General features: G+C 42.2%; 1 protein-coding gene across 6 annotated transcripts in view; it reads right to left on the bottom strand.

Annotated features, from left to right (window-relative positions):
* The window catches only part of cacna1c (calcium channel, voltage-dependent, L type, alpha 1C subunit), a 170,093-nt gene that overhangs the window by 91,249 nt on the left and 57,801 nt on the right, over positions 1-21,043 (bottom strand). The window lies entirely within an intron of this gene.

The following is a 21,043-nucleotide window of genomic DNA, read 5'->3' as shown; positions in this document are numbered from 1 at the left end:
CGTCACTAATGTTTCCTGCTAAAATATTCAGACTACTGCCGCATGATGCGTCACCCTGTCCCACACATACACTCACTCACACACACACACGCACATGTACACACGGAGCGAGAGCCGTTCCTACCCAGAGTCCCGCTCGGAGGAACACGCAGGAGCCGGCGGCCATATTTGACCATGCTAAACTTCCTGTTCACACGCGTTTCTGACTCATGATAGGTTAATAATTCAGGAGAGGGAATAGGAAGGGAACTTCAGTGAGTACAGCAGCGAGAGCACAAATCAATGTAGAAACACTGAGGAGTGTGAAAATATATTCAGTTCATTATGAAACTGTGCCGTCCATCTTTTACTGTCGGTAACTAGTGGCAAACACTGGATTAGTCAAGGTATATCCGTGCGAGTTTTCTTTTTATGTCAAGCAGCAAAAAAAGTTGTCGCATAAAGAGTTATTTTGCCGACATCGCACGTCCTGCGACCATTGCACATGCACACATTGCGAAGGTGATGCTGAAACAATATATTGTGCAACGCTAGTTTGAACTGCGTAGGTGGTCCGGCCATTTTCCTTTCAGGGAATAAGGGAAAAAAATGTAGAAAAAAAAGAGTGATGAATTTCAGGAAAGAGATAATAAACAGTAAAATATGGAAATATGCTTTAAATCTCTCTGTGGAAAGTATTAAGAGATTATGATGAAAGACAAACAAATAGAGGAACAAACAGCAAAGACAGGAAAAGAATTAGAAGCCCTTGTAGTGCTTTTCTTTCTTCCCTCCATCCTTTCCAAACCTTAGACTCAGCATATAAAACATTTAAAGCCTTTGGTCAGCTCAGGAACAGGGGGAAGGCGGAGAGGAGGGAGGCAAATGGAAGGAGAGCAGAATCCGTCTGTCACCACTTGATAGATAAAAAGCCCGGACAGGAGACACGTGTAACTAGTTGAGTGCAACACTCAGATGTGGTCGGTGCGTTCAGTCAAGGAAGCAATCCACATGGCTGAATATGCCAATGCATTGCCTCACTTTAAAAAAAATCAAGAAAATCATATACGTTCATATCACAGTATACATTGGAGAACAAAAAATAATGTCAGTTTTTTTCCCCCCAATATGCAGCTCTACATTGGGCAAAATCGCAGATGCGGCATCCGTTTCCATCCATGCCTTTGTAACCACGCAAGCTCTGCTGCATTCACTTTCATATCAATAGGGAACCACGCTTGGGTGCTCACATGTAGAAGGTACAGTAGCTCATAGTGCGAGTGCAATATGGTGCAGTAGACTGTGGAGCTTGCTTCGAAAGGTAAAGAAGTCTCAGCCTGACAGAGTTTGTCCGCTAGCTGAAACCATGACAGCTACAAAATGCAGAAATACTATCTTTAGCTCCCTCACTCCACTTGGGTCTCTTTTTTGGTTTCCTAGTGTCACAATAAAAAGAACGGTGACTTTGTTTGACACATGTACACACAAGCACACACTCCTGTCCGGTCTCAGGCGTAAGCCCCACTAAACATGGAGTTTCCAGGATTCTGATTGGTTGTCCACCCACCAATCCCACGATGGCAGTAAATTGCAGGGGTGCAGTATTGATTTTAAACGGGTAAGCGTCATACACACTCACAGATATTACAGACAAGTACAGACACACAGACAGTCAAAATGCAATTGTGTACGACATAGTAAATATGTTCAAGGAGTTAAACTATAAATTATTAAATTACAATTTAACAAAAAGGTACATTTTAGGGATTTATGACCCAGAGTTGCAGTGACAAGATTCATTCTCATATTCATCACGTTTATCTGATGTAAAGAGCTTACTTAATATCCTTCTCTCCACTTGGGCTTCCTGCTTGTCTCACTTCCTTCCTCCTAACACAATGCAACACACACACACACACACACACACACACACACACACACTCCACTTTTCAAAGGATTTGGAGAAATTTTAATACCATAAAGAGAGCACAACTGCACATCATATTCTGCTCTAAACATACATAAACAAGCACATACACACAGTCCACTGCAGCTGTGACGGTGTCCCTCCTGAGACAGTGTGTCCAATCCTCTCCTTCTATCTAGGTCAGCCTCATACAAAAGTCTGCACACCACTCTCTCTCTCCCTCTCCTCCTTTTCCCTCGTCCTCCTCTGTCCCAACATCTGTCTCCATTCTTGCCTCCTCTCATTCTCTTTACTCCTTTCTTTCCTGTCACTCTTTACTCTCTGCGTTAGTGTGTGTGTGTGTGCGCGCCTGTGTATGTGTGTGTGTGCGCCTGTGTATGTGTGTGTGTGTGATGAATGACTGAGAAACCTGAACCAATAGTTTGAAGAGAGTTCCATTTGTCCCGTTGCCAGGGGATAAGGTAACATTTCTTAGAAAGGAAAAATAAATGAATGTAAAAATGTGGCAGTAAAATGTCTTGATATTCATATTCTGCATATCTGCAAATCACATTAAAAGCCTGAAGCCAACAGTTCCAGTTTCTGGAAACATTTAAAAAGTATAAAGTCCTGTTGATCGAAGGACGATCTGTACAAAGTTGCACTCAGAGCCTCATTCAAACACGAAATATCCACCATTTGAAAAATTCACACCCACGCTGAAAACAAAAAGCATTGCTGGCAATGAGAATTGACTGCATTGTGGGCTCCTAATTTACTTATGAATCATCTTTAATTCTTTATTTATTTAAGTTTTAGTTACAAAGTTGTGTTTTTGAGAAGCTGAGGTTATCTGTGCTTTGGGGGGGGGATAAATACACTGATGAATTTCAGGTGTTTCAAAAACTTTAGGAATGTGTATGTCAGTGTGTTTGTGTTTTCCTGGGTACAGTTTGGACAAATGGACTCATTAACATAAAGCCAACTGTTGAAATCCCCAGATGTACTGTAGTTGACAATGAATGAGAAAGGCTCTCCAGTTGGTCTGTAACTACCTCTAACAAGCCCTTGAGCAAGGCACTCTACCACCAACTGTTGTAGCACTGCTGTTCACAGGGATGGAAGTGAAGCAGGGATGTGTTTTGCTTGGTAAACGTTTCTTGAATGAATCTCACTTTTCTTGAATGAATAACAATTTGTCTTTTACTCGACAGGGCTCCGTCTTGCAAGGTAAAGTGGGCATTTTTCAATTAAGGAGAAGATTTCCACCAGAGGGCCGTCTCATTTCTATCAGACACACTCAACAGCCATCGGGATGAAATCACTAGAGATTGAGCAGAGAGGGCTGTTTGGCCAGCAGCCCAGACAGATGGACTCTAACACCAGGCGAGGGCAGCAACATGGCCCACAGGACCGAACAGGCCAAACACACACACACACACACACACACACACACACACACACACACACACACACGCGCAACACACACACCACAGAGAGATGGCCAATCATACCAGCCTCTCTGCCAAGGTCAGTGACCCACTGAGAAAGAAAGACACAGAGGCTCTGTGTGTGTGTCTCTCTGTGTGTGTGTGTGTGTGTGTGTGTGTGTGTGTGTGTGCGTGATTGCACCTCACTGACATGTATTGTTAACCTCTAAATGGATTTTAACAAATCTATGCTCTGGACTATTGGCTCACCTGAGGTTATTAATGCTCCACTCAAAGGCACTCATCACATGGAAGTGTTAAAAGGCTGTTTTTCATAATTACGACACCCTTTCTGAATCTATTGTTCTCTGCGGTTTTTCACAAACGGCGGCATTCTGTCGCCTACTCTGGAGCAATTAATAAGCCCCTGCTCTGGCTAAGAAGCAGGTAGATGAGAGCCGGCCACTGAGACGCGTTGAGAGTTTGACTCATTACGGTTGAAGGAGAGAGCCCTCTGTGTCTGTAGCTAGCATGTCATTAAGACTTGTTGAGGTAATTCCTCTCCCATTAACCTCTCTGTGATATGAGGAGCAGTTAAAGAGAGAGCAGAGGAAGACGAGGCCACTCGGAGTCGCAAATCTCTCACCTGATCCAGATAAAACAATTCAGCTCGCTGCTGTTCGTGTTCCAACTGCTACAATGACTCCAGCTACTGTAAGGTTGTTGTTTTTTAAAGACATCATTAATTTGCACAAGCCTCCCAAAGCGTGAGTAAAGACGTATGACTCTGTGTGAGTGCTGCCATCAAAATACTCACAAAAACAACATTAATTAGCGACAGCTGATATGACTACTACTGACAACGCTTGTCATTTAAACTGGGGAAAGGCACGATCGGTGAGAACACAGCAGCACACTGCTTGTTGCCAATAATCACATTATTTTAGCCAATATGATCCATTAAAATGTGCCCAGATCGTAGCTCAATACCAATCCATAGGAACGGCTCAGGACCTCTTTTGTTTTATCTCTGAGTCTAGTCTTTATTCACTCCAACACATGATCATATGTTGTGTGTAAATACCTTATTGTATTATAAGCCCATAATACACTGAAAGCTAAGCAACTAAAAACTAGTCATTAATTATTTCACCACTCTTGTGACCAAAAGTGAACCAGGATGTGCTCCGAATGCAATTAATAAGCAATCAACACCTTCCTCATCATCCCCATCTACCTTCTACTTAACAAACATCATCGGATTTGCAATCAGACTTACAACTAACAGACAATGCGATTAGAAATCAAACCAGCAATCTTCCACACACGCTATTGGAGTTAAATTATCGAGCCAAAATTAAATGGGCTACTGAGTCCAGTGTCACAAAGCTGGCGCCAACCCAGCTGGATGTAGCTGTGATCTTTGACAGGAAAAAAAGTCTCTCCAGTCTCTCAAAGTCCAGCATCCTTACAGACTCCCTCTCCAGACTTTGTAGATGGATCAGTCCTGCAGCCTTTACGCCCGTCCACTTCTGGACTGCCGTCCCTGTGACACTAAGTGCTCCTTCCATCCTCTCCACTATTACACGTTTCACCATGACAGCTGGGAATCCACTAAACAGCCCGCAAGTGAAGAAAATGCGAAACTATTGTATGAAAGTCAGACCCTGGTCAGAGCTGGACTATGCTACGCTATGATTGGCCAGTCTGTGTTTGTACTTTAGTTATTCATTTTTAATTTCATTTCATTCTTCATTTATATCAATCATGTATATCATTTATATTCATAAAGGCCATTTATTAGAAACTCCAGTTTGACTTGGCAATAAATACTTAAAAGGTTAAAAACAAATGCATGCCCACATAAAAGCCATACAGATGTTGGCTGTGCAGTTTTTAGAATTCCTCCTGTTCTTGTCTGTGCTCCTCCCTCCATCCCGCTTTGCCTTTTTGACTCATTAAAATGTCATCTCAACACTGGAGACTCTCCCCCTCTCCCTCTCCCCCTCTCCGTCTCCCCCGGAGCCATTGTGTCATTGGTTCACCTTTCGTTCCCAAACATGGTAAACAGAACAGAGCTGCGCCACCACGGCTTGAGAGGGCGTGGAGCTGCTGAGGGCTTGATAAACATCTCTTGGACACATTGTAACCAAACCCATCTTCTTCACAGCCCATCTGTCTCCCTTGTGACTACAACCCGAAAAATTGAGTGTGTGAAAGTCACAGAGCGAGCGAGAGAGATCATTTCTCATGGTTCTTTTATACAATGACTAACGAATTCTAATATTTGCAGCACACCTCACAAAGATAAACCCAGCTCCTGTGAAAAAGAAGAGACAGACCTTGGACACAATCTGAAAGCAGAGGACGGCAGACAAAGACCATATAAGCAGAATTTACACAAAACTACAAGCATTGCATGAGGTGTAATACATGATTATTGTATGACATTACTTTCCTAAGTATGTTTTGAATTATATATATGAAATGAACCTATTCAGCGTTTGCATTTGCTAACAAGTTGCATCATTCAAATAAACAACACCTATTTTATACACTACATGACCAAACGTATGTGAGCACCCAAACATCATGTGATTGTAAAACCTTTGGGACCTGGTTGCAGGGTTGTTTACAAGAGCATAACTTTGTTTTCAAGAGCAAAATGTTCATTGATCTAGTTTCTTCATTTCGTAAGATTAATGCATTTAACTTTATATGTACACGCTTTCCTTGCCTCCCCAGAGGATTGAAGGTCCACCCACCGTAGTCTCACAAAAATCCTGTGGGAAACACGAGCCTTGATATATTAATCAATTACTAAAAATCAAAAACGTTATGCTCTCAAATTTGTGGAATATGGTTTTGAACATAGATCATTTTCACTAACACTTGAATATTTTATCCAAAATAAATAACTAAATAGAGGCTTCCTCTTCACTTGATTGACCAATTTGTCTCGATCTGCCTTCTGTTGAATATATTCACTATAAAACCGGTGGATGACCTCATCCGTTTAAGAAGCAGCTTTATATGCATCGTGTTACTTTCTGTGCGTAAAGCCCTGCATGTGTATTCATGCATAAGTATGAGCATGTGTTTTCTGCATGCTTTTTGTGTGTACCAGTTGTCACACGCACACACACACACACACACACCCCCGTCTCTGCAAATGTGAGGCTACTAAGCTCCATCACCAAGGAAACCAGCTTGTTGCCAGGTAGCAACAGAGAGAGAGAGAGAGAGAGAGAGAGAGAGAGAGAGAGAGGGAGAGGAAACAAGACACAATTAGATAAAAGTGTGAGACAGCATGTGTGAAAACATGAAGCAGATTTCTTTTAAAGATGCCACCACTATTAGAATATGTCTATTATTCTTCTCTTCCAGTCCACATTTTGGGACAAAAAGTTTCTGTATTGCCAGTCGAGCTAACAGTAAGCTAGGTAGCTATCATGAGGCGGCTAGAAGGCAGGTTTTAGTGAAGAAAGCTGAAGTGGTGAATCATCTGAAATGAGAAAACTAAATCTATATTTGCCTCCATCAAAGCTTCGACCTTCCAAAGTTTCGACCAGAGGGTGTGAAGTGTCACACTGTGTGGACGTGGTCGGCTCTGCCTTTAAATCCAACTCTGTTTAAGTGTTAAGAGTTCATAATTAAATGTGACTTTGAGGTCACCGAAGACTAGGATTAGATTACAGTTTAACACTTATTCAACAATGTATGAGAGAGCAGGTTACATCACAGCTCCTGGACCGATTGGAGAGTCGCCTCGCACTGTCAATCTGTCGGCTTTCATTAACAGCTGATGAGATATCCGCAGATCAACGCGGGATGGCGAGAGTGTTGAGGGTTAATCTGACATCGACTTGCCTTTTTGTTTGAACCCTGCTCTGTGCACATGTTTACTTGAGTGTGAGGGTGTGTGTGTGTGTGTTTAAATCAGGCAGCGAATGACAAAAAGGGAATGAGAGAGATGGTTAAGATGGTACAAATACAGTATACCACTACATGTTTGGAGTGGACAACATCACAGTGTTGAGAACCACCAACATTCTAGAAAGGTTTAAATATTCGGAATGAAGTGGGGACTGAATATATAGCTGTAGCCTTCAACATGATGTAAACCTGCTCGCTCACACCTCCAGACCAATCCCATGGTGGCAATAATGGCCCTAAGCACTCCTGAGCACAGCGTATCTTCAAAATCCCTGCCATAGTCCCATCTAACATGGCACAGTCAAATTGTCAAACATGGCGGATCAGCTGCTAAGCTTCCGAATCATGACACAGCGGATTCAGTTTTTTTTTTCAAATATGACACAGCGTATTTACACTGCAGCAGAGCACAGAGAGACGAAGGGAGGGGGGGCTCACCAGAGAACTGAAGATGGCATTTTAATTAGATCAGGGAGCGTACACGGAGAGAGAGAGAGCGAGGCTGGAAGAGAAGGAGAAGTAAAGAGATAAGCGGCAAAGGGAGGAGGAGACAGGAGAAGGAGACAAGGGAAGAGAAGGGGGGCTGCTTTCATGTGCATCTTACCCTGTTACCTCTGGGCCATATGACTAGTAGGAAAATCATCTCCTTTCAAAGCTTCACCAGTGATAATCAGATGTATTAAAACCATACAGGTTGGCTGCATTACATGACTGCCATGCCAAATACATGAATATTTGCTTTAGATGAAATCACACAAACTAAGGTTACAGACATTTTAGTTTCTCCCCACGGTAGGAATGAATTAACGTGATTGATCTTTATGGGTGAGCAAACACATGTAACACATTTTAATAAGTGAAAATTAGTTTTGCAATAGAAAATGTAGGCTAAGTCATTAGAGCAGAGATCATCAGAAATATTCATGTTTGTTGTTGTTATTGGCTTAAAACCAATGTTTGTCTATTAGTGGCACAATCCTCCATCTTTAATCAGTTAAAAATGATCAAAGTCAAGGTCAAGTATGTTCCAATACAGAAAGTACAGCCCAGAAAGTGTATTTTTAAACCCAAAGATTTCAGCAGGGGGAAAAAAAATTATAATAAATTCCATGACTGGTGACTGACGTGTCAGTGAGTGAAGAAGACATAAAGATCACAATAATAATAACTGAAAGTAAGCCGTGCAGAAACAACCTCAAAAACATTCGGAACAACTAACTTAATCAGATGATTCAATTGTTTTTTTTGGCAAGAAACTTGAATGAATAGTTGCTTACACAACAATATAAAAATAGATTTTAGAGACGGATTTATGACCTGTTTAACTTCCTAACACTGTTGCCCCAAATGAAACGTTTACTCGAAACAGATCTTGTAAAAAACATAAAATTCTGCTCTTCCCAGTGCAACTAGGAAGCCATGATTGATTCGGCTGAGACCAACAGTTACGTGACAAAAATTCTGTGAAACTTGGACTGAACTGCAGGCTGCTGAACACTGAGGAGAGGACAGGAGAGGCTGGATGAAGAGGTAACACTTGTGGCATCTTGGAAAAATGTTCGATACATAGATTTCATTGTTTTAATTTTTGTAAAATAATTAAAACTTTAATTAAATAATTAATTCCAAACATTTAAATTGTGTGTTGTATGCAAATAACCACTATAAACGGCAAGAACAAAGTAAAGACATAACATTCAGAATGTTTGTCTTCGGGGCGGTTGAAAATATTTTTGTGGATGCTGGTGAAAGGAGTTAGCCTCGAGCCATGCTGTCAGTTATAGCTCTTATGAAGAAATTGGGAGTCGGTAGGTCAGACCAAGAAAATTGTGTGGTTGCCTCTCTGCTCGCATCGCAATGTGAAGTCCTAACACTCTTCTTCACATCCATCCATCTTTATCTCCCTCTCCCGCCCTTCTAACCCCACCCCTTATCTAAAAAGCTCATTATCAGAACCTAAAAAAACACTTTAAGAAAGACAAACAAATACAGATGGACAAAGTTATATTTGCCTCAGAGGGCTTTGAGATTGTGAGAGACTGTATAAGAGTGAAGAGACAGTGTGAGAGCGACTGAGGGAAGGAGATAAAGAACTTGTAGAAACACCTGACTGCAGTCAAAGACAGAGAGAGTTAGAGAGAGGAAGACAAACATTGGGAGTGTGAGAAGAAAGAAAGAAAGAAAGAGTCACAGTGACAGGAAGTTGAAAGCAAAGATGAAAACAGAAATGTCCATATACGGTCGCTGGTGTCGCTCGAGTTGCCTGGCAACCAAAAGTTTGGCTTGAATCTCACCGTCAAGTCATTATTGCTGTGAAAACTATCTGTATCCTTTTATAACAACGGCGAAGTCAGAAAGAAGAGAGAGATTCCCCACGAAGCGACTGCATGCCAAAGACAAACGCTCGTTCAGAGACGAGAGGCAGCAGCTCGTTAAAACGGACCACAGCAAGGTCATCGGTGGAGGAGACGACGTCTGCTCAGTGTATTTATGGTCCGTCTGAGCTCCTGCATGTAGGCTCAATGTACTGTGTGTGGCACTGCCGTACGCACCGCGTGATAGAGCCTCCATGCATCTGCAGCCTTGTGATAATGGACATCATCAACGTAGGATTTAAAAAGCAGCAATAATTGATTTTATTGAGCAAACGTATGAATGCCTGTGTTAACGCCATGCTTTGAATTTTAAAGGCTGTGTGAGCACTTTAAAGCCTTTTAGATTGGGTCAAATGTATAATTCACAACAGCCAATGAGAGAGAGAGAGAGAGAGCATTTGCTGTGTGTGTGTGTGCGTGTGTGTGTTTGAACCCACTGCTGTAGAAACTGAATGCCAGCTCAAGGATAGACAGCTCTGGCAGAAAGGTAATGGGCGGCCACCTCTACATGCCCCTGTGTGTGTGTGTGTGTGTGTGTGTGTGTGTGTGTGTCTGCTCCAGAGAAAGAGTGTATGTGTGTGTTTGTGTGTGTAACAGCTAAAGTGCTATTCAACAGGTGTGTGCTGCAGTCAGCAGTAACAACAGAGATTAACTACAAGCTACACAAATGGTTACAAAAGCACACACACACACACACACACACACACAAATGCATTCACAGAGACACAAATAAAATTCTTCAACTTGTGTTGTGATTCTCTGTCTTATGACGATGACCAACTGGACAACTTAATGGACACATGGCTTTAAATAACACTTCATCTCTGGTCAAAAGTCAAGTTCTGATCCCACTTTTGTTTGTTTAAACCTGATTGGAATGTCACACCTGTGAGGTTAGTCTCTTGAGATAATCACAGTAAAGAGTTTAAAAGTAACACAGCACTATTTATATAATACTCAGCTTGCTTGATATTACTTCATTTGTTGTGGTGTGATAAAATTCTGCTCCTCTTCTACCCTTCAGCATTCCCACTATCTGCTCCTCTTTCTCATTGGACGTCTCCTCCATATCTATTTTCTCTCTCTCTCTCTCCCTCTCTCTCTCTCTCTCTCTCTCTCTCTCTCTCTCCGTTTGTCTGCGTTTCTCTCTTTTGCCCCCCCCGACACACACGCATCAAAGTCCTTGTTAAGCTGCCTTGGTGAGACTGATAGTAAAGTCTAATAGCTAACATGTGGAGACATATGCTGCCTAACCTTCTGAACCATGTGCTGTGAATGTGTGCGTTTGAAGATACAGCATGTACAGTGCGTTTGTGTGTGCAGCACCACGTGCATTACAGCTCGCTCTTTTAGAAACTCAGACTCACTGAAAGCGCCTATAAAAAAGGTTATGACGTTGTGTCGCTGAAGCAAAACGTTACTCCTGAAACAATTAGTTGATCATCATTTACTCAATAAACAGAACATTATGTGTTCTCTGAATGTGTAATGTGTAAACATGAATGGTGTAGCGGTGAAACAGGACATATAGGTCAGTGCTCAGGTCGGTGTGAAACAGAACTGCACTACAACTTTTACCTCCCACGTAAACCTCCGTCTCACAGTTACCCTCTCTCTTTATAGAGGCCTTGGTTTGAAACAAGACCGTCATCACAGGCTCTCAGCTAGCTCTCAACGTGCATGTGCAATTAACACTTTGGAACCTTTACTAGAGGAAAAGTGAGGGGTAAGACATGTTTTCAGCGCCCATAACATCCGTTGAGCGAGCATGGCTCGTTGCTTAGATGCTGTACTTTTGTTTCTTTGATTTATTTTATTGAGCAAATGTATGCACGCCTGCGTTAACCTCCGGCTTTGAAGTTAAAGGCTGTGTGGGCACTTTAAAGCCTTTTAGATGAAGTGAAATATATTATTTACAGCAGCCAATGAGAGGGAGCATTTGAACCCACTATTGTACAGACTCAATGCCAGCGAGGGCAGACGGCTCTGGCAGAGAGGTACTGGGCGGCCACCTCTGCATGCCCCTGTGTTTATGTGTCTGCTCCAGAGAGTGTGTGCTGTGTGTTTGTGTGTGTAACAGCTAAAGTGCTATTCAACAGGTGTGTGCTGCAGTCAGCAGTAACAACAGAGATTAACTACAAGCTACACAAATCACAAAAGCACACACACACACACACACACACACACACACACACACGTAAATACAAAATAATGTGTCCCTGAGCCTTTCCTGCCATGTTAGTTATCTCGACTCAATGACTGATAGTAAACTCTTTCACCTGTACGTCTGGACTTCAGCTTCAAAGAAACTGAACTACACTACCCATAAACCACTGCTAGTACGATCGGGCATATAAATGGCATTTAGATTTTTGTTTTAACATATCTATTTTCTTTTTAATTATATTCCTCTTTTCTTATGTTACCTTTTTCTTTACACGATAAGATCACTTCGTGATGATTTATTGGGGTTTTTAAACAAGTATGAAATGTTCAATTTGTTGAATTGACTGTCGCTGTTTCAGCAGAACACACTTTCCTCCTACTCTCCATCTTTTCTTTGTCCAGCTCGATCCCTCCATTTCTCTTCATCCCTCCTCTCTTTCTCTCCATATCTCCCTCATGTACCGTTTCTCTTTCTTTTTTCTCTCTTCTCATCCGCTCCCGTTTCCATCCTAATAACACTTCACGGTATTCATATTTGAACTCTTTCCCTCCGTTACTGTTACCTCTGTGCCCCGTCCCCCTCTCGTCCCCTCCGTCTAATACTCTGTCGCTCTCTCTATCCATTATTCACGGCGCAGTCACAGTTTGGCATTAAAGGACCTCGCAATATCGCTAGGGCAACGACGCGGCAGAAGCAGCCGCAATGGATCATGGGAAACTGGGTCACCTCGCGGGAGCGGGAGGGTACAAGGGACCCTCAGGAGGACAGGAGGACAGGAAAGAGAGAAAGTCAGAGGAGAGAATGAATAGTAGGGAATGAGATATAGTTCCAGATACTAATATTGTAATGGACTACTGGCTGTACGGATCCCCCCCTCACGGTACGGCACGTATGTGAACCGCGGATTAATTATAAAGTTTTACTCCCTTAAATGCACCAGAAAGGAAGTTTTCACAACTTCTTAAAACACTCACTCTCCGGAGAACTGGTTAACATCCTCGTAAAGTACTTCCGATTTGTAGTTCAGGGGATGAAAACATTCTAAAGCACTCGTATGCTCCTTGACGTCTCTGCTTCCTGTCCATATAATAACGCATTCATTTTCATGCCTATTGATTCCATGACAAACACATTTCCATGCATGGATATGAGTGGAAACAGCACTTTAAAGTGTGAGCGAGGCCACTCTATTGATCATGACCAATCTGCCTCCCACCAGCCTCTCAACAATGAACGATAAAGACCCAGAAGGAACCGCAAACTGATATTCCTCTTTTGATGTGAATTCCCCGCTACACTCTCGAAGACTCATCGCAAGGATAAAACAAACACTGGCGCCGCCGACTGCATGTCAGGTGGGCTTAAATGATGAATGTACAAAATATGAGGAATTTCTTTCCAATATTGAGCCGCAGCCCCTTTTTTGCACAATCCACATCTTAATTAGCTCAAAGCTGAAAATCCTTTAAGTGCATCTCCTTCGTGGTTGGGATAGATTTAACGATGATGATCAATATGGGATGATTTACCTCATTACTGCATTTAATTAAAAAGCAGGTGACCATATGTTATACTTTCATGGTATCACTCTCTTTCGCGCACACACACACACACACACACACAGATAAACAGTCACATGTTCGCCAAGGAAGGAAACGGAAACATCTGTTTCTATGGGAACCCTGCCCTTTGATGATTCAGGCAAAACACACACAAACCACATTAATAAGCATGCAGGTACACATATGCACTCACACACTCTATTGTTGCATCATAGTGACACGCCTTATTACCAGCCGGAGTTTCAATGGAAGATGTGTGTGTGCTGATGTGAACCACCACCTTGTTTGTGTGTGTATAAGAGGGAGACAGAGAGAGGGTAGAGAGTGTGTGTGTGCGTGTGTGTGTGTGGCTGCAGGATCCCACACCAGATGGCTAAATGTCAGTGAATACCACACCAACATGACAGCTAGTTCTCCCTGACGGAACCAGTACACGGCGCAACACAGCATCACCTATTAATTCAGTGAGCAAGTGAGCTGAAGCTTCCGCACTGGACGGGATTTCACATGTTCTCCTCCCATCTTTGATCTCAGGGCATGCAGAGTCATTTACCAGCACAACGAAGACAATGCAATACTGTACATCACTGGAATTGGTGGCAATGCTCCAAGTCGATTATGGACAAGTCTGCTTTTTCCTGCTGCTTCTAAATGTCCATTTCTTTGCCCCTGTTTTTAGTTTGTAGTGCCAAAGAAATCCACTGACAGGTTTTGCATTAAGCTCAGTCGAGATTGATGGGAGGCCTTTTAGCTGAAAGTAGCTGGTGTGCAGTTTGCTTTACTCTCCTGGTGATGTAACAGCCGGCTTTAATGGCTGCTCAAATATTAGTCTGGAATGATGAAGACACATACACACACACATGCACACGCAAAGCACACATTACACCTGTTTACCACCCTAATTTGCCCAGAGATCTACTGTGCACTTCCATTACCGTTGTTGCCATGGCTGTAATGTTTGCTGTATACGCAATTCGCTGTGTGTGTGTGTGTGTGTGTGTGCCAAATACTGGGATGCCAGTGAGAGGATGATCCTACACGTTAAGCTCAGATGTTACTCGACTGAACATTCACCATGCTGTGACCAAGACACGATGACACTGTAGGCATACTAGAAATGACATTCTTAAGTAAGTTTGTATGTTCGTATGAGGCAGCAACTCATTTTGTGCTGAAGGATTAGTGCAAAAGGAGCTACAGTCTTATTATACTAAATGTATAATACTAAAGTGTTAAACTGGGCTTTTTTCCACTGCCCTCCCTCCCAAGGTTTGGTTTTGTTTAGCACTGCCCAGTACGAAATAGCTTCCTGTTCGGGAAGAACACATGCCGTGAACAGCCACTAAGCTCAACTGTGACGAGAATCTTTCTACCTGAAATGGGGACATTAAGACTGACATCGCTCCCTGTGGTAAGGTTGCACTGAGAACTCTGAGTTTCCGTGATTGACAGAGACATTATCTCTCTCTCTCTCTCTCTGTTCACTCCGTGGGAGCCGTAATGTGGGTCGATGTGAGGCAGAGGACACTTTTAGCTCAGTAAAAATATCTCGCTCTATCTCTTCCTCTTCCTTCTCTTCCTCGCTGCCTCCATCGAACTCGTCTTTACCACTGGCACATCTGGAGCTTCATACGAACGATCAAAAATTCGCATCGGCATTGCTAGCCTCTTTCAGACAGTTATGTAACGTTCATAGTTATTTCCTCGGCGTCGGCATTAAGGAAACTTTATTTTGTTTCATAAGTCTCATTTGACCTGATTTAATATGACTTGTTTGCCAAATAACTCCAGTGCTGATTACCAATGCGGCATCACACAAATCCCCATGCAGATGTCCTGTCTTCCCAAACATAAATACTAGGGCTGTGTATTGGCAAGCGCCTCACAATACGACACTCTTTTATTTTCTTTTTCTATGTATCGATAATAGTTGGACATATTAATACACTATCATTTAAAAAATGATCGTGACAATAAGCTATATTGATATGTTTGCACAGCCCTAATAAATACCATAGCCTCAAAATCACAGTGAAAAAAAGGAGCAGAAAGAGGGGGAGGCTGTGACGTTTGTGTGGAAATCTCCCTCTTTATCACCAAAAATGGGACAATTTAAAAAAAGGAAGGGACGAGGAGAGAGAGAAGAGGAAATGGCATGGTAGTGAATGAATCATAAACATCTTTATCTTTCACTTTTATTAGAGGTGGAGAAGAGGAAGAGAAGAGAACGAGGAAGAGAGCGATTGACTGAGACAACAAGGAATAACAAAAATGTTTTGCTTATTATGGACAGTTATACACTGATAGCACTAAAGCAGTTAACAGAAAGTCAGGCTTTAGCCATATTGCATATGTTCACAGTAACAATTGAAGTTCTTTCAAAGAGGGAGACAAAAAATTGAGTGATTAACAAAAGCGCCGGGGTCTCTCCAAGTAGTTTATGCTTCTAATATTTCACAAAGTTTAACCTGGCATCAATCCCCTCAATAAATACGCTATTTCAGCTTTGTTGTGTAATGGGGCAATGGTGGCTTTATATTTCCTGTAACATACTAACCTGTGGCTTTATCGCCATTAGCTCATCAATTAGAGTATTGACAATTGCGTTTCACCAGTCGATAAAAAGAGAAACGCGGAGAACACAAAAGAACAACAACCTACCCAATACGAGTCAATTCAAAGATGATCTAGTTAGTTAAACCTGCAGATGGAGATTCCTGATTTCCATTTTATATTTGTGACATTTCAAAAAAAAAATTAAATAAAAAAATTGTACACATGAGATAAGAAAGATACCCTGGTTAAACAGAGAAACTGCTAAACTAAAAAGACATATTTTAAGAGTATCCCATGTTTAAGGTTCATTTCCAGCTACACTGGAGCACTGCTGCCGTGAAGAATTAGTAAAATGGCTCCTAAATATGGGACAAATGAAGCTGAAGCTGAAACCAAACAGCACTCTGAAGTCGAAACTCTGGAGTTGGAAAGCACCCATGTCTCTGGCAGAAATGGTAACTGGGGTATTCCTTGTTTCCTCTGGGAGCTGAAAAGGGAACAGCATTTATAATTTCCAAATAATGACTCCCCAGGCTCCAGCATGGTTGGAACTTGTTGTACTGCAGAAAACTTGCAAGGGATTTGAGGTTTCTCATCTGTGCTGATAAGATAAGATACAGTATCTCTGTCTGTTTATATACTGTATGCAACACACACACACCGTCACACTCACATCCTATGGGTAAATGTACGAATAAATGCATCAAATTCAACTGTAGCTATTCATACACCCACATACACCACCAGGCACACACACACACACATCTACATCCTTATCTGGATGCAGCGTGAGCAGCTGCATTCCACTGTGACTATTCAGAGGTGCACACACACACACGCACACACACACACACACACAGTCACATCACACCATCACCAGAAGAAAACACAGAGCAACATTGTTGAGATAAGTGAACGTACAGATAGACGCTGATCGTTCCTCTCCATCTATAAATAGACACTCCTAGCAACCAGCAGAGTAGCACCCAAAGGAACAGCATGTTAACTTGATCCTCAACAGCAGCGACGATGGCGACAGGAAGGGAGAGGACATGTGGAGACTCGAGAACAAGCAGCAGACAACACTGGAGTAATGAATTGGTAATAGGATGTAAACAAACAACAACCTTAAGCCATCAGTAACAACAACATAGAGTGCCTAAAACATATCCATCTCTGTTGAAAGTGTGTTTGTTCCAGTGTTTCAGATTGAAACAAAGTAGATTAAATGTGGCCTTTCTGATCAACACAAAGTGATTCATCTCAACATGAAAACAGATCTCTAGAAAGTGATCTGAATGAATTCCACACTCAAAAACGAAATACTTGTCGGCATAGGTACTCAAGCCTTTTTAATTGGAAGCATGTAAAGCATCACTGGTTGATTTTAGAAGTCACATGATTGATGATACACAATGATAAGGACATCATTTGTGTGTAGTCGAGGGGTTTCAGTTGACCTAGTATAACTGCTGTATCTGGGGGAAGTCACAACTTTAGCAAAACATTACACCGAAAGACAAAGGAACACTCCAAGCAACTCCACAAGAAGGTGACTGAAAAGTACCGATCGGGGGAAGGATACTAGAAAATGTACAAGTCACATCCTCCCTTGGAGCACAATCAATTATTAAGGAATCAAAAGTGTATGGACATAACAAATGTCAGCCTTATTCTGTGGTCAACACAGAAAGAGGACGCTCACATTCACACAGCCACAAGAGGTCACTTGACAAATTTGAGCAAAATGACCAACTTGATTGTTAATATATAAAGAGTAAGACCTAAATATAAAACTCAGAGGGAAGGGGTGTGTGTGTGTGTGTGTGTGTGTGTGTGTGTGTGTGTGTGTTACCCTCTCAAAGTGGATTCATTGACTTAAGGTGCTTGGTTCACACGCCTACTGGAGAGACGGCAGCTAATACATCTGTCACTAAACGTCCTGTCGCCTACTGCTGATACGCACACAAACATACACACAACCGTGAACAACCACACACTCAGATATACACACGTCCATGACTGATACACAGACATGTCTGACACTATAAAAATGCATGTAGACCAGCTTAACCTGACCGTGCACACAAGCAATATCACACCATCATAATCTCGAACCTCAATCACTGTGAATCCTATTAAGTCTCATTATTGTTGATGGGATTTAGCGTCAAAAGTGTGCGTTTGTGCGCACGCGCGTGTGTGTGTGTGTGTGTGTTCTTGCCTCTACGTCAATCAGTGTCTAATCAGGTGTATTGATTGGTTAATTGCTTGGTTCTGACAGAATGATTCTGTATATCTGAAAGTATCCATATTGATCTGAAGGGAGAGTAAGACGGTGAAAGTGCTTAGGGAAGGAAAAGGGGGGGGGGGGGCGATACAGAGTAGAAGAGAAATAGAACAGCCACAGGGAGTGAAGTTTTTTTTACTCAAGCTTCACATTGTATTTAGAGTTTTATCTCCTTTGTGCAGCATATATTTCCTCCCTGACACAAGAGACTCTCTCAAACTTTGGTTCCTACCCTCCTTTCCTCTGTAACCAAGGACAGATGAGGAGCATCACTACGGTTACCATATCCATGACAACCTCTCCCGCTGCTATTATTGGGCATGTCGTCAAGGAAACAGAGCGCCACATTATGGGATGCGGACAGAAATAGAAATCATGTACTGGAAGCGATGCAACAGATCTCTGGTATTACATAAGACAGACCTGTGCAAATCTAGTGAGGGGTGCCATATCGATGTGAACACTCAATCACACTTAGGGTCAGTGGGCAAATATAAAGAGCACTATCAGGGTACTGATGCACCAGTTTTGGGCTTATACCCCATAAAAAAAAAAATCTAACTTTGTATAAGCCTGTAGTTTATTTGAAGCAGGGAATATTTAAACGCCTCCCGTGGCTCGGACTCACATTGCGTTTAATGAGGGTTACCTCACAGTTTGTTTGCCGTGGAATGCAGAGGCAACAACACTGTAAGAAATAACTCAGAACAGTTTGAAGACAACGCTCACACAAGTGGCTGGGTTCCCTATTGGTAAGACAATGAGGTCACATTCTTCCCAAATGTGCATGAGGAGTCAGTTGGTCTGTTAGAGTGTGGTTAAGCCAAACAGTCACTGTAGACAACTCTGGATAAACACATCATCTAAATGACTTAAACATTATAATGAGATTCACCAGACACTTAAAGGCAAATTAACCAATGGGATGTAAGATGGATTCGGGTAGTTTGGGGTTTATGTCTTGCAAACATAATACAAGAACTGAATAAGGTCAATAGTCAAAGTGAATACAACACAAAGTTAACTTACACAAGTTTAGGTGGCTAAACAGAAAGGAAATGTACAAATAAACACAAACACACACAGATACATGGTTCAACCATGTATTTAAGCCTCTAGTCCATCTGCACACTGCTTCCTGTCTGTCAGAAGGTTATAAAACTAATTGACCACAGCTGTGGTGGTGGTGAGTCGGTTGAGAGAGTGTGTGTGTGTGTGTGTGTGTGTGTCTGTCTGTGTCCGCATGTACATGTGTGTTGCATCTTTTCATTACCTAGGGGGGGTCACCAGTAGGGTCCAAAATAATCCTGCAAGGATAGAATACCTGAAAATATGCTAGGCAAAATTTTTACTATGTGTGTGTGTGTGTGTGTGTGTGTGTGCTTAGCAATGCTTCCTGCTGTATGCAGTTTCAAAAACAGTGGCATTCAAATTCTCCTCATGGTGTTGACGGATATCAAGAGACAGTAGACTTACTGTTATCCAGTCTAGACTGTCCACTGAAGACATAAATAAATTACACACTTAACAGTACTTTTCTTAAATGTAATGCTCTAACTCACTTATATTGCATGGTTACTATCACTTGATCTGTAAAGCCTCACAGGGAAAGTAATGTTGGCCTCCTAAAGAATTCAGAGAGAGATAAAGAGAGGCAGAGAGAGTGGGTGACGGACACAAATGAAGAAGATGAAAGCAGCTGCCATCTCTCAGTCATATTTACTCTTCTACTGACTCATACCTGCTCTGACACTAAATCATTCAAGGAGAAATCAGAGGGTATGTACACAGTAAAGCAAATTAAAGCAAATGTTATTTCCTACTCGTCTACAGTCCAAAGTAACTTTATGAAAAGTCAATATGAAGAAAAACAATGTCCCTCATAGTCCTTTGGCGTAATCATGTTTTGGCGGTTGCCATCTTGTTTTTTTGCAACCAGAAGTGACATAAGAGGGTGGTAGTACAACGGAACGCAGCGATAAGGCGACCACACAGTAATTCACTTTCATGAACTGAAAACACACGGTGATAGGGTTCATTTGCAAAACGAAAACACAGACAACGCCCAGACCGGACAGCGTGGTGGTAGCGACCTGTCCATCACAAAGGTAGCCCCGCCCTAAAGCATACCCTGCTTTATGGTCTATTTGACTCTAAATGGGACCATAGTTTGCTAAATGAACATCATGCTGTATTGAAGAAGACTTGAAGCTAAAGATTGAGACCATAAACTCATGTTTACAATGTTTACTGAGGGAATAAATCAAGAGAGAAGTAGAGTCATTTTCTCATAGACTTCTATACGATCAGACTTATTTTTGCAACCAGAGGAGTCGCCCCTAGCTGGATATTAGAAACAAAGCAAGTTTCAGGCTCTTCCACATTGGCTACTTTTTTCAGAAGCAGAGGTTAACAACATGATCCACGTGATCCATGTGATCCACGTGATCCATGTGATCCACGTGATCCATGCGATCCATGTGATCCACAGGCACAACAGGCAATCTGAAAACCATAGCACAGCATGAGCTATCCAAGTAAATGTGGCTCAATCATTCTTAGAAAGAAGGAGAGACGGAGAGACAGATGTTACATGGCTTCAGAGGGATTAGTGTCCTCCTCACACTAATACACCCTCAAACATCTGCAAGCTAAAACACACATATACGTAATCATATTGATTTAAAGCCCTGTGATCGACCGGGGATCTGTCCAGCGTGCCCCCCCGCCTCTCGCCCAATGTTAGCTGGGACTGGTTTATCTACAATAAGTGGGTATAGCTTATAGATGGATGGACACACACACACACACACACACACACACACACACACACACACACACA

This window comes from Anarrhichthys ocellatus, unplaced genomic scaffold (assembly GCF_004355925.1).
Source record: "Anarrhichthys ocellatus isolate YVR2014 unplaced genomic scaffold, GSC_Weel_1.0 scaffold21, whole genome shotgun sequence".
Taxonomy (NCBI): domain Eukaryota; kingdom Metazoa; phylum Chordata; class Actinopteri; order Perciformes; family Anarhichadidae; genus Anarrhichthys; species Anarrhichthys ocellatus.
The sequence above is the reverse complement of the archived record's forward strand: the minus strand, read 5'-3'. Positions and strand labels throughout refer to the sequence as shown.